Below are 12,390 nucleotides of genomic sequence, written 5' to 3' on the forward strand. Positions count from 1 at the left end.
AAAGAGCATAGGAGACTTCATATATTATAATCCCAGCAGCTATTTCCAGGATTAGTATGTATTAAGTTTCTTGCTTTCTCGCTTATGCAGATTTCACCAATCTGCAGGAACAGATGCTGCCTTTTACATATCTGTAGCAGGAGGAATATACTGGAAATTTCATTGTACAGTATTCTCATATGTGTCATGTAGTACAGTGGAAAAATATAGCACAGCTGTATACACTGAGTGGCCAAAAAGTATTCGACACCCTCTAATAACGAGTTTGTCCACCTTTTAGCTCTGATCACAGCCGATATTCTTCTTGGCATAGACTGAACAAGATGCTGATACTGTTGCTGAGCAATGTTGGCCCATGCTAGCATAATGGCAGCTCTAGGTTGGGTCAGATTGGATTGTGGCGTTTCCAAGCTTTGAAGTGATCTTTCGACTTTGCCCCACAAATGTCCAGTAGGATTGAGGTCAGGGGACTGAGCTGGCCAGGGAAGCAGGTTAAACTCTGATTAATGCTATGGCTGCAATGGGGTTTCCTATGCTTGGCAGCAGGGGGTGCTCAGTATTGCTCTAATTAGTTGTTTTCCCTAAAATTATTTTATCTTCCTTGACAAGAGTGTTTTGGGTAAGCCAATTGGCTAAAAGGAAAACAAAACATTAAGCATTTTAGCTGGATTGTAAGCCTGCCCACAGTGGCAAGGTAGATACTATTAGGCAGGTGGGCGACATCAGGTGGTCAAAATGGGTGCCCCGCCCCTGTTTTGTAAAGGGAAACAATCCCCGCCGCTCAACACTGCTCCTGTGGCCTGCAATCTTCCACTTTCGGTTTCATGACCCTCTAGGGTCACAACGCTGAAAGGTGAGCTGTTCTGTGTCTCACACACAGCAGTGTGCAGGGTTGCGGGGGAGTGGCAGGCGGCATGGCCGGGTAGACAGCTGGGGAAGGCCTGCAACAACGCCCTTTGTGGGCGTTTAAGTAGGGAATACCTCCCTTACCGTCCGGAATAGCAACAATCATAGGGGGGGGGGGGGGGGGCAGAGAGTGGATACTCAGTCAGAGGCATATGTCCTGCAGCAGGGAACATGCCTCTGTCCCATCTGCGGCTGCACCACCTCGGGTACACTTTAAGTTCCTACTCAAACAAGTGGTCAGATATACTGTATATTATTGTATATCAATCAAAAAGGGATCAAAAGGTAAACAGTATTTCAATCGATATTTTCCAGCATATCCAATCTGCTTCCAATCAAGAAGAAGATTGATTTTAAGCTGTAATCGGTCTCTGGCAATCGCTAGGTTGTACAGTTGTTTTTTTGCCAGATGCGATCTTTCTCTTAATCAGAACTAGGGAACCTAATATTTCCTCTTAAAATAATACCAGTTTCCTGACTCTCCTGCTGATCCTGTGTCTCTAATACTTTTAGCCACAGCCCCCGAACAACCATGCAGATCAGGTGCTCTGACTGAAGTCAGACTGGATTAGCTACATGCTTGTTTCAGGTGTATGATTCAGCTACTACTGCAGCCTAAGATCAGCAGGACTGACAAGCAACTGGATTTCAGTGGAAATGTATTTATTTATTTAAGTATTTTTATATAGCGCTGACATATTACGCAGCGCTGTGCAGAGTATATTGTCTTGTCACTAACTGTCCCTCAGAGGGGCTCACAATCTAGTCCCTACCATAGTCATATGTCTATGTATGTATGTATGTATGTATCGTGTAGTGCATGTATCATAGCATAGGGCCAATTTTTAGGGGGAAGCCAATTAACTTATCTGTATGTTTTTGGAATGTGGGAGAAAACCGGAGTGCCCGGAGAAAACCCACACAGACACGGGGAGAACATACAAACTCCTTGCAGATGTTGACCTGGCTGGGACTCGAACCGTGAACCCAGCGTTGCAAGAGCACTAACCACTATGCCACCGTGCTGCCCACATTACCGCAAAGCGGTAATTTTTGCTCAATCACAGGTCATACGAACACACAGCCACAATCCGCCCTAACCCACCGCTCTGTGTAACGGCAGCTGACGAGCGGATATGCGGAGGGAAATGTGAGTTTAAATGCAGGCGAGTACAGCTCTGTTGGACTGAAAGTTGTGCCCATGTTAAGTCCAGCAGCAAGAGAGCTGTGAGACCAGAGCAATAACACTGAACTTCTGGATGTGGGTGAGAGCCTCTGGCAAACTACGAACTGTTTGAAACCACTTAAACTGCAAAATATGCTCCTTTGAAGCTATGCTATAGTGACTAGACTGCTAATTGTTGCAAGCCTGCTTACACAACAAGGCAGAGCGTCATTCCAAGGGACTACCCACAGAGCAAGTGTCCATTACCAGTAACTCCCTGGGACAATTAAGCATTTATCATAGTGCCTGCAAACATACAATCAGGATTGCCAAATTACTGGCTGAAGTCATATAGCAAATTAGATGCATGAGAGGGGATCCCATGAGAGTTTCCTGTGAGTGTATGCGCCTACACAGCAAACATTCCAAACATCACTGAATGCACAACATGATTTTAACACCCCCCCCCCCCCCCATGCAACTGCAAGCATGAGCACAGAAAGATGCTCATGCTTGCAGTTGTATGGGGGGGGGGGGGGGGTTAAAATCATGTTGTGCATTCAGTGATGTTTGGAATATCAAATAACTTTTTTGTATTTTTGAATGATGTTGAGCAAGGTACCCATTATATATATATTTTGTATTACAACCACAGGACTCGGAAGCATTGGACCAATCAGAGAATGTTGAATTTTTCAGCGAAAATCTAATTACTGCAGTAATTTTAGACCACAAGACTCGGAGACTGCGGTACTCCGATTTCTGCTGTAACAAAATTACAAAAAAAGACTTTCCTCGAAAATTGGGTTTCGGAAATCTACAGAATCAGTATTTGGCATTTTGGGTAATCCGAATTTTGGAATCGAAAATCAGCATTTCCGACCATCCCTAATCTAAAGTAAAAAGTGCATGATATGTACCCGCCTTTACATCACTAGATGAAACTTGTAATGGAACAGAGCAGGTAGAAGGTGAGACAATGCCTCAATTCACTAAGCTTTATCAAACACTTTATCAAACGTTTGATAATTTACCTCATGGGTAAAAACGAATTTTTAATTCACTAAGGTGTTATATTATGTTATATATTTATTGAACGTTTTATCAATAAAACATTTGATAAATATTTAACACTTTAGTGAATTCAAAATTAGATTTTACACATGAGGTAAATTATCAAACGTTTGATAAAGTGTTTGATAAATCTTAGTGAATTGAGGCCAATGTAACAGCTTTGTCCCCAGTGGTAGTGTTCAAACCTCATTCACAGGCTTTTACATCAGCTGTATAAAGAGAGGTCATACAGGACTGGGCATTGCGTGCTTTACTCATGTTCTCAACATGCATTGCCGGATTTCAGGCAAGGCCATGGCCTAGAGCTCTAGGAAGCAAGGGGCGGTCTGGCACATTTATGCAGTCAAGCTGCCAACATTGAACTGCAGCAGTCGGGCAAGTATCTGGGACTCGGGGATAAAGGGGCACCAAACGTGGACAGCTTATTGTCTGTGACCTGAACTGTCACTGATGATCGCCGTCGCGTCGGCTGCTCTTCTAGTCCAACTCCGCCTTCCGCCCAGCTCCAGCCTATCAGAGCAGAAAGCATAGATTTGGCCCATAAATGGAATACAAATTATAACCATTTTGATAATTTCGAATGTAATCGATCCACTAAACAGTTTGATAAAACGATTAACAAATTGATCATTTGTAGTCGATTGGCTTGGACAGTGTTGATGGTGCCAATCAGTGGGAAGGTTCAGTAAAATTGCATCATTAATAAGAATCTTTAAAGGATACCCGAACTGACATGTGACATGATGAGATAGACATGGGTATGTACCAAGAACACAAATAACTATGCTGTGTTCCTTTTTTTCTCTCTCTGCCTGAAAGAGTTAAATATCAGGTATGTAAGTGGCTGACTCAGTCCTGACTCAGACAGGAAGTGACTACAGTGTGACCCTCACTGATAAGAAATTCCCCCTTTTACCTCTTTCTTGCTCTCAGAAGCCATTTTCTGCTAGGAAATGGTTTTATAGTTGGAATTTCTTATCAGTAAGGGTCACACTGTAGTCACTTCCTGTCTGAGTCAGGACTGAGTCAGCCACTTCCATACCTGATATTTAACTCTTTCAGGCAGAGAGAGAGAAAAAGGAACACAGCATAGTTATTTGTGTGCTAGGCACTGTACTATCTATCTATCTCATCATGTCACATGTCAGTTCGGGTATCCTTTAAATAAATTGGTTACTAGAACCAATGAAAGTTTGTCTGTGGTAGGGGGTTTGCTCTTTGTCAGGAGGCGGCTGGTTATTAGTTGCTTTGGGCGGTAAAAAGTACTAATCCAGCCCTGTGAACACATTCATGGACAAGATCTATGGGCTGGCATCATTTTAGATACAATGTTATACAATTTTAGCAGTGCCACATTGCAGTGGTAACATGCTGGGCTGGCTATTTTCCTTATCACGACTCTAGTTCTGTGTTAACGTAAACCATTGTCCTCACACATGTGACAGTGACAGCTATCTCCATAGGAACCCTCTGTTTTCATACGTAAATATACAATTGATGCAGACGTTGCATGGAAGACATGCAGGACGGGCTTCTTCCTCATGAGAAATAAGGGATCATTAATATAATAACTCCATGACTAACAACTGATGTACCTGCCACCCATAATTTAAAGTAAAACTGTAGCAGGATTAAAAAAATAATAATAATCACATACTTACCTTTCATGGAGAGGGAGGGCTCTGGGTCCTAAAGAGCCTTCTCTCTCCTCTCACAGTCTAGTGCTGTCACCCTAATTAATAGGGTTTTTTCTTTAATGATTCTTGTAAGGGCCAAGAATACCTAGGTGAGAAGTAGGGAGAGACTGGGAGCCCAACGGTGCAGTACCGTCAGGTATACGGAGGATAAACTTATATAAATATGTACTCACAAAGGTGGGTTGCAGTTCCTGCAACCACTGTATAGGCCTGCAGGGAATTAACCATCCCAGGTCCTGCTGAGCATTGGATGGTCGCTTTCCTGTAGTACGATAGACTTTCCTGAAAAACTGCAAAGCTATTACCTCCGAAGGAGATCTGACTGGTAATGGGTAGGATGGATGCACCCAATGTGTGTTCTATTTTAGTATTTTTAAATAAAAAAATTATATAATAAAAAGAGAGGTAATTGCTTAACTCTCCAGAAGATATAGACATAGACACCAGTTCAACTGGAAAAAAGTTTTTATGCAAAAAGCAATCTGACAACGCATTTCACGGGTCATGGCCCGCTTCCTCAGGTCAATACAAAATGCCTTGATAGAGGTATTAGAGACGCCTACACTCTATCCCCTATGCTATCAAGGCATTTTGTATTGAAGCACCGATCCCATTCATTCATTAATTCATTCATGCCACCACTTTGCACTGGTATCCATAACCGGGCATTCCACTGATGTGTCCATACCTATAAAGTACCCCTATTCATTAAAAAAAACTGTTGTCACATAAGTAATTAAAGCCAGGTGATACAATAAGGCAAGCCAAGGCAAAATCATAAACAGCCTCACATAGGCAGTCCAAGGATTTGCAACCAAGTATTAAAAAGTTAAAGTTTGATTTATGATTATTATTCTGTCCCATTACTTTTCCTCCCTTAACAAGTGGAAGGCACATATGCAAACTGTTCACCTGATTTGGATGTAAATACCCTCAAATTAAAGCTGACAGTCTGCAGTTAAAGCACATGATGTGCATGATGCTTGTTTCATTTCAAATCCATTGCGGTTATGCATACAGCCAAAAATGTTACAATTGTGTCGATCTCCCATTTAATTTAATTCAATATTTATAGACCTGTAAGATGTGCCCCCTCCCCCCCCCCTTCCCAGATTTGGACTGATCACACAGCACCCGACAATTTTCTCTGCTTCAATTAATGTTCTTACATGACATGCTGCTGGCTGGCTGTGAGTCTTGTTCTCTTCCTACTCTGACTACATGCTGTTAGTGTAAACACAGTAGAACAATGCTGCCCTTGTAACCTCTGCTGCCTGATGCAAATGTTTCACCTTGCCTCATGAGAGACCCGGCCCTGACTGTAGGTATATATATTCATAGCTTTGGGAGCCCGTCCCTCTTTCCACCTTATTTGTCCCTCTTTCAGGACTTTGACCCTCTTTCTATGTAAATTTATACATTTATCTACTAAAAAATGTGTTTGACTCTAAACTTTATTCCCATCCTTTAAATTGATATATTACTAATTTTAAAATGTTAATATGAAGGAAAATGAACCAGGGTAGAAAGGACCAACATAGTTTGAATTATTAAACAACATATTTTCTGATGAAAACCTTATGGTATGCGTGACTAGGGGTGTGATCAGGCGTGATCAGGGGTGTGGAAGGGGCGTGATCAGGGGTGTGGCAGGGGCATGGCTTAAGTGTCCCTCTTTTGCATCTCAAAAAGTTGGGAGGTATGCATATAATTATATGGTAAGGTACAATAGACTATGTCTCTGGTAGGGATTAGATTTTGAGCTCCTCTGAGGACAGTCAGTGACATGAGAGTGTACATTGTAAGGTGCTGCAGAAAATGTCAGTGCGAAATAAATTATTATTAATAATAATAATATGGTAGGACATTAGACTATAACTATGGCAGGTATTAGATTGTGAGCTCCTCTGAAGACAGTCCGTGACAATGACTGTACTCTGTACAGTGCTGCAGAAGATGCCAGTGCTGTATAAATACATAATAATAATAAGAATAATAATAATATGGTAGGACATTAGACTATGACTGTGGTAGGGATTTGATTGTGAGCGCCTCTGACTAAGGACAGTCAGTGACTCGACTACGTACTGTGTAAAGTGCTTCAGAAGATGTCAGTACTGTGCGTAAATACATAAAAAATAATGTGGTAGAGACACTGGACTATGTCTCTGGTAGGGATTGGATTGTGAGCTCCACTATGTACTTTGTAAAGTGCTGCAGAAGATGTGGCATTCTATAAATACACAATAATAATACTTTTAAAGCTTGTATGTGTCCACCATTGCAGCAAGCTCAGTATGAGGCCTCTTGCACACTACATGCGATTCCGATTTTTTTATATGATCCAATTTTTGATTCCGAATAAAAAACAGCAGCATGCAGTACTTTTTTTTTTTTTATCGGAATCAAGAATCGGATCGTATAAAAAATTTGAATCACATGTAGTGTGCAAGAGGCCCGAATACTCTACTACAGTGTGGATGCTCCTGTAGCAAGATTGCTGCTGTTCAGTTCTCCATCACATCTTGTCAGTGGGAGATGGATAATAGCTGGCATGCTCAAATACATGTATACATTGGTGACAACAATGTCACTGAGTTCTTAAATTATTGCAGTACTTTTATTCCTCGACGCCCTCCAACAATGGCTGCAAAACATGGCACTATGCAAATGGCACGTCACTCAGCGCTCTCATTGGAATACATGAATCTTAATTGAAATGTTTAATCAGTGAGTCACGTTCGCATTAACAAGTTGATCTGTTCACCTTCCGCGGTGTGATCATCACGTCTTGTCGCTCGCCGTCATCCGCCGCAGATAGGGATCATTCAGCTGTCTTGCTTGACTTTATAAAAGCTGTTATAAAGCCTCCTGATGTTCCAATAAAGATGGATTCGGGTGTGGGTGGATATCTACGGGAGGAACCTCTTACTGGCTTCTTATATCTTGGTTAGGTCCTGGCAGTGTTGAAGTGTAGCCTAAGGTAGACCTACACTGATGCAATAAGGCCTGATTTACTAAGGTGCCCTTTACAGGCCAGTTTTCTTGAAGAGGGGAGGGGCACATGTTCGCTGGCCCGTTACTTGCTGACCACCGTGCATATCTGGACACTGGGCTGGTTGGTATTGTTGGCTAGAGGGGAGGGGTAGATCTAAGGATAAAAAGGTTTTGTTAAAGAACAACTGTAGTGAAAATAAAAGGCAGAGTCGCCGGCTTCTGCACATGCCCAGGCGCACCTCTCATGATCACAATCCTGCAGCGCCCTTGCATGTGCAGTAGCCAAGATCTCACCTAGGGGACAGCAGCAGCCTGGAGAACATGGGAACTTTGGTGCTGAAGCGGTTGGACTTCTAGGATCTGGAAGAAGACCCAGGTAAGTAAAGCTGCACTCATTTCTTTCAGCTCATGTATCCTTTAAGTTCAAAAAGATGTGGGCTGAAATAGATTTTGCTATTGTTATAACATTTATTTGGGATTGCGTTGAGGTATTTTTTTTCTTTTACATACGATCTATACAATTATATGGTTAGAATGCAGCTCCCTCTGCTGTTTGCTGCCAATTAGTTTGCTAAAAACCAATGGGAGTTCTCCCTGACCAAAAGGAAGGATTTTCATTGGTCCACTACTCAGTGAACCAATGAGAATCTTTCATGAGGAGCGAAAATTCTCATTGGTCTTTTGCAAACCAATTGTAGCCTTATGCTTCTGATAGGGCTCTGGGATCGGTATACTGGCGTTTCTAGCATCCAGGGACCCGAATGGATGGCGGCAGGTGAGTATTTTGTGAAACATACACGGCGAGGAGCCTGGTGAGAATGGACACTATCCTTTGTCACCAACTAATTTGTCTGGCCAATCCGGGAAAGTTGTATGGGACCCAAACTTGCGTTCCACCCACTGGAACAGACCACACGGATCTGTTCCAAGTGGACTAATGTGAACAGATCTTATTGCTTTGTTTAGGATCTGTTCTGTTTTGTTCTGTTAAACTGCAGATTTTTATTGCCAGTGTGATTGTGGCCTAACTGGTGTCCATCTACACAATTACTAAAATGACCTCCAAAACATCATCCTCCACAGCCACACTGATTAAAGGGAGGAGACATTATAGGAAGGTCAATGTTGTTTTGTTATTAAGATTGCATTGTTAACCTGATGAAGTGGTCGTAGAACCACGAAACATGACTAAGAACTATGATTTTAGCCTGTTGATTCATCTGAACACTTCTACAGTCTCATTCATAAATAGCAAATGACTTAAGAAGTGTCTTTTCCTCTCTTCAGATTGAGATCTCTCTGAGGACAATGACAACAACATGGCCCCATCCAAAAGATTTAAAGCAATAAACTGTATTCACTGGATAGCATTGTTGCCCTGGAAGAAGGCCCGAAGAAAAAAAAACTGCATTGTTCTCCTGTCCAGGATGGGTTCCATAATTGCCGCACAGGTAGGACATGTAGAACTTTGATTGTCATGAATGCCTTCGTTAATGGAGTATTTGGACCTGGCTCTGATTTTAATTTCATGTAACCTCATAAACCATTTTTGTTGCAGGTATCTCATTGTAGAACTATGCCCAGTAAATGCCAGGAACAAGGGCTGCTGTAGGGTAACAAAGCCACCTTTCTTCTTCTTCTCCTGCCACAGTACAATTACTATCGTACACAATGTTAAGCTTGCAAAATACCTGCCTCTAAAAGTAATTAAAAACAAAGATATAATTGCCCTTACATCTGCATATGTACCGTGGATGTCATCCTTCAGCCTGAATAAAGGGCACATATGACCAACCATTAGAAGATGGCGGTTTGGGGGTTAGAGATGGCCATGTGTAAAGCGGTCCCCTGATGTTAGCAGCCCTTCTCACAGCTCCTCCCTGACTTCCAAATTGGATAGGGGGAGGAGCCTGAATACCTTTCTATCCAATAAAATTCCACTGACAAGAGGAAGAGCAGCTACGTGCTGCAGCCAGCCAGGTCCATTTAATATACTCATTATAAAAAGTACAGAGGTGTAATGCAAAAAAAACATTGTGCATTGCTAATTAATGCAAATGTATTGCAATAGTCATAATAATTGGAAGAAATACCATAAATCTTTAAGCTTAAAAAGATGTGAGCTGAAATATTCAGTGTGATGCGAAAGTTTGGGCAACCTTGTTATTAGTCATGATTTTCCTGTATAAATCGTTGGTTGTTACGATAAAAAATGTCAGTTAAATATATCATATAGGAGACACAGACAGTGATATTTGAGAAGTGAGATGAAGTTTATTGGATTTACAGAAAGTGCGCAACAAAATTAGGCAGGTGCATAAATTTGGGCACTGTTGTCATTTTATTTATTCCAAAACCTTTCAAACTAATTATTGGAACTCAAATTGGCTTGGTAAGCTCAGTGACCACTGACCTACATACACAGGTGAATCCAATTATGAGAAAAAGTATTTAAGGGGGTCAATTAATGTTTCCCTTCTCTTTTTTTTTTAATTTTCTCTGAAGAGTAGCAACATGGGGGTCTCAAAACAAAAATGACCTGAAGACAAAGATTGTTCACCATCATGGTTTAGGGGAAGGATACAGAAAGCTGTCTCAGAGATTTCAGCTGTCTGTTTCCACAGTTAGGAACATATTGAGGAAATGGAAGACAAGACAAGACAAATAACATTTATATTGCGCTTTTCTCCTTGCGGACTCAAAGCGCCTTGGCAGTAGCAGTGTAAGGGAGACTTGCCAAAGGTCTCCTACTGAATTAGTGCTGGCTTACTGAAGAGCACAGGCTCAGTTCAAGTTTAGGCTCAAAGTAGCAGACCAAGAAAAATCTCGGATAAACAGAAGCGACGAATGGTGAGAACAGTCAGTCAACCCACAGACCAGCACCAGAGACCTACAACATCATCTTGCTGCAGATGGAGTCACTGTGCATCGTTCAACCATTCTGCGCACTTTACACAAGGAGATGCTGTATGGGAGAGTGATGTAGAGGAAGCCTTTTCTCCGCCCACAGCACAAACAGAGCCATTTGAGGTATGCTAAAGCACATTTGGACAAGCCAGCTTCATTTTGGAATACGGTGTTGTGGACTGATGAAACTAAAATTGAGTTATTTGGGCATGACAGGTGGCGTTATGCATGGAGGAAAAAACACATAATTCCAAGAAAAACACCTGCTACTTACAGTAAAATATGGTGGTGGTTCCATCATGCTGTGGGGCTCTGTGGCCAGAGCAGGCACTGGGAATCTTGTCAAAGTTGAGAGACTCATATATTCCACTCGGTATCAGCAGATTCTGGAGACCAATGTCCAGGAATCAGTGACAAAGCTGAAGCTGCACCAGGGCTGGATCTTTCAACAAGAAAACAACCCTAAACACTGCTCAAAATCCACTAAGGCATTCATGCAGAGGAACAAGTACAACGTTCTGGAATGGCTATCTCAATCCCCAGACCTGAATATCATTGAAAATCTGTGGTGTGAGTTCAAGAGACCTGTCCATGCTTGGAAGCCATCAAACCGGAATGAACTAGAGATGTTTTGTAAAGAGGAATACCTTCAACCAGAATCCAGACTCTCATCGGAACCTACAGGAAGCGTTTAGAGGCTGTAATTTCTGCAAAAGGAGGATCTATTAAATATTGATTTCATTTCTTTTTTGTGGTGCCCAAATTTATGCACCTGTTTAAGTTTATTTAAACAATTATTGCGCACTTTCTGTAAATCCAAAAAACTTCATTTCACTTTTCAAATATCACTGTGTGTCTCCTATATGATATATTTAACTGACCTTTTTTATCGTAACAACCAACGATTTATACAGTAAAATCATGACGATTAACAAGGCTGCCCAAACGTTCGCATCCCACTGTATTTAGCTATTGTCATAATATTATTTGAGTTTGCATTAAAGTCTCTCTTTTTTTTTTTCTTTTACATATCTTTTGTACAAATTAATGGTTAGAATGTAGCGCCCCCTGCTGTTTGCCACCAAGGCTCTGCAGCATTTGCCTGAGGTCATATCAGGACTGTTAGTATCTTGGTGAATTCTCAACACAATTTTATTGGCTTCTGGCCCTGTGATCACCGTGAGCCAATCACATAGCATGTTTTCGTTAGGTGGCAAACATTAATGTGTAAATAGAAGTAAAATCGGACATTATTTAATTCAGGACAACATATTCTGAATGTGTCTTTTCTTGTTGTGCTATAAAAATTGTATTCTATGAATAATATGAAAAGATAAGTGTTCGTTTCCTCATCAGACTACTTCTCTTTGTCTCACTTTATCTGTAAAATGCGTTTTCAACAACTAGGAAGCAAACAAGAAAAAACTAATTTTCCTCATTACCTTTGATATTACTTTTCTTACATTTTTATTTTATTTTTTTGGGTTGCCCTATGTTCCGAATAATTGCAGCACTGAGCAAGAAAAGGTATGAGATTAAGCCTAGTACACAGTTTCAATTTTGATTGGTCAATAACTGACCAATTTTATCGCCTCCATGTAGTATGAGATTTTCCCTACATAATCTGTTCATAGTGTTCAAAAT

General features: G+C 41.3%; 1 long non-coding RNA gene across 1 annotated transcript in view; it reads left to right on the top strand.

Moving 5' to 3' along the window:
- The window catches only part of LOC137534183 (uncharacterized), a 91,814-nt gene that overhangs the window by 52,432 nt on the left and 26,992 nt on the right, over positions 1-12,390 (top strand). The window contains exon 2 of the long non-coding RNA XR_011024324.1: positions 9,127-9,290. This is a non-coding gene — a long non-coding RNA (uncharacterized lncRNA). The remainder of the gene's footprint in view (positions 1-9,126; positions 9,291-12,390) is intronic.

The sequence above is a fragment of the Hyperolius riggenbachi genome, chromosome 10 (assembly GCF_040937935.1).
Source record: "Hyperolius riggenbachi isolate aHypRig1 chromosome 10, aHypRig1.pri, whole genome shotgun sequence".
NCBI lineage: Eukaryota > Metazoa > Chordata > Amphibia > Anura > Hyperoliidae > Hyperolius > Hyperolius riggenbachi.